General features: G+C 43.9%; 1 protein-coding gene across 1 annotated transcript in view; it reads right to left on the reverse strand.

The window, feature by feature from the left end:
• Window positions 1–2,379, reverse strand: part of ZNF572 (zinc finger protein 572) — a 14,247-nt gene extending 11,868 nt beyond the window's left edge. The window contains exon 1 of the mRNA XM_011938194.1: window positions 2,259–2,379. The gene's annotated coding sequence lies outside the window, so the exon portion shown is untranslated. The remainder of the gene's footprint in view (window positions 1–2,258) is intronic.
• Window positions 2,380–2,755: the final 376 nt, after the last annotated feature.

A 2,755-nucleotide genomic window follows, 5' to 3' on the forward strand; every position in this document is an offset into this window, starting at 1 on the left:
AGTTTGTGTCCTTTGTAGGGACATGGATGCAGCTGGAAACCATCATTCTCAGCAAACTATCGCAAGAACAGAAAACCAAACACTGCATGTTCTCACTTACAGGTGGGAATTGAACAATGAGATCACTTAGATACAGGAAGGGGATCATCACATACCGGGTCCTATTGTGGAGGGGGGGAGGGATAGTAGTAAGAGATATACCTAATGTAAATGACGAGTTAATGGGTGCAGCACACCAACATGGCACATGTATACATATGTAACAAACCTGCACGTTATGCACATGTACCCTAGAAATTAGAGTATAATAAAAAAAAAAAAAGTAAATCTTCACATTAAAGGTTTGAGGATCAAGCTTCAAAGACAGAATACTAATCCTCATTGTCCACGCATAGCTTAAAAACACTTTTAATTTAAAAAACAAAGTATTTTTTTTTAAAGACACCAATAATAAAACTTTTATAAAGACTTCAAAGAATCAATATGCAGGCATAAGCAGCAGCTAAAGAAAAAAAGCACGCTGTTTAGTTTCAAAAGAATAACTTGGTCTTGACAGAAGGAAACCTTTGAAGTCAATTTCAAAGGAAAGTTAGGATTTACATAACCAGTAAAGAGAAATTAGGACAAAGCAGAGATGGAATAATTATAGCCAATAACCCTGCAATATAAAAAGGAGCCTCAAGAGGACCTCTTCCTCCTTGCACTTAGTTCCTAAGTCTATCATATTCACAATACCCATTTCAGCCTAAACTTTGTCTTCTGGAGCCAACAATCACTAACCTATTTTAAGGGACTAGAAAATGTTCCATCCTGGCTATGCGGTGAAACCCCGTTCTCTACTAAAACTACAAAAAATTAGCCGGGCGTGGTGGCACGCGCCTGTAGTCCCAGCTACTCACGGGGCTGAGGCAGGAGAACCGCTCGAACCCAAGAGGCGGAGGTTGCAGTGAGCCGAGATCGTGTCACTGCACCACTCCAGCCTGGGCGACAGAGCAAGATTCCGTCTCAACAACAAAAAATAAGAAATAAAAAGAAGAAAATGATGTGATCTACCACAGGAAGGCAGTGACATATGGACTTCTGGCATCCATTTCAGAATATAAAGAATATCATTATTTGGGAGAAAAATAAGGACATAAAAGAATATACAAAAGCACACATTTTAAAAACAAAAAACAGTATCTGTATTTATATTGTATTTTCACCATTGCTGCCTATTATGTGCCAGGTAGTGAATGAAATAATTTCCACACATTTGTCATTTAATTCTTACAATAGCCCTCTGAGGTGTATGAACAACTACCAGCATTTTACAGGATGAGTTTAAAAGGTATTAAGAAACTTTCCTAAGGTCACCTAGAAAGTGGTAGAGCAGGATTGAGCTCCAAGTCTGTTTGGATGCTGACCTTTTTCACCCTCTTACCTATTATCATAAACTAGAATGGGAAGCAGAGCTGGGCATAATGCCAAACTGCAAATAATCCTCAAAGAGTCCCTTCATTTTAGAATATATTGACTGGCGTTTTAGAAAACAGATCTACATTCCTAAACCTTGTAACAAAGTGAGTCGACATTCCATAACTACACTCAGCAAGTAGGGATTTGTCCTAGAGAAACATGAAACTAGTCTACATTACTAATATCCCCAGTGTTTGAGTGAGGGGAGGGAAAAAATCTCGAATGGAGTTACATATTTTGCTGTCCTAAGTTACATATTGTTATCAAAGTGTTTACAAAATAAGCTTGAGTCTGGGTAACACATTACCACCCTCCCACCCGCCATTTTCCCTACTAAAATACTATTAAATTTGGCAGCAAAGCAGCCCCCGGAACAGTGGCTCAGCAAAACGGTGGCAAATGCAAGGCCATAAAGGGCTGCCATTAAGATGTCTCTCCACGGGGAAGGAGTGTTTTCACTGTTACAGAGCAACTAGCTGATCAGAGTGGGGCCGTGCTTTGATCAGAAATCCTTCAAAGAAAATGCACTGCCTGACGCCTAGTTTTAAGAACCAATGGCAGGGACAAGTTGGAGACGCTGGGGGGTGAAGTTCCAGGATACCAAACGGTCTCCGGCCGACAAGATCCCTTAAGGGACCCCGCGGACAAGGAAGACGGTGGCCCGCCAGTGGGAGATGCTGGGCCTTCGCCCCTGGCAGCAGCGGGATCTCTCTCCGGACGTCCACTGCAGCCTGGACGGAGCTGTTTCCACTGCTCTAGCCCGCAACCCTCGGCTCCCTTTCCCCCAAGAAGGAACTCACTGTTCTGGGTGCTACACCCAAGGCGCCCTGCACCCCCAGCAGTCCAAGAGGAAGGCGCCCCCCTCTCCCTCTGACCCCACCAACCCAGGGTCCTAAACTCTCAAACCCGGAAGGCAGAAACAGGAAATTACCCCCATCTCCCCTGGCGGCTTTGCTAGGGCCGCTCTAGGAAGCAGTGATGGCCAACTCTCGTTGATCTTAACCCTTAGGGTCCTGGACCAGAAGGAGCGTGGGGGTGGATTTCCTTTCCTTGTGCTGTGACCAGTCATCTGTGAACCTCATTCCTGTCACTTGTCAGGCGGCTTACGACAGAGGCCTGATTGGAGCTTATACCTTTCCTTGCCATCAGAATATCATCAGATTAATTATCATCACTATTAGAATCTAAATCAATCTAGTATTTTTTTTTTTTTTTTTTAAACGGAGTCTCGCTCTGTCACCCAGGCTAGAGTGCAGTAGCGCGACCTCGCCTCACTGCAAGCTCCGACTCCCGGGTT

This window comes from Colobus angolensis, unplaced genomic scaffold (genome assembly GCF_000951035.1).
Source record: "Colobus angolensis palliatus isolate OR3802 unplaced genomic scaffold, Cang.pa_1.0 Scaffold17, whole genome shotgun sequence".
Lineage (NCBI taxonomy): Eukaryota > Metazoa > Chordata > Mammalia > Primates > Cercopithecidae > Colobus > Colobus angolensis.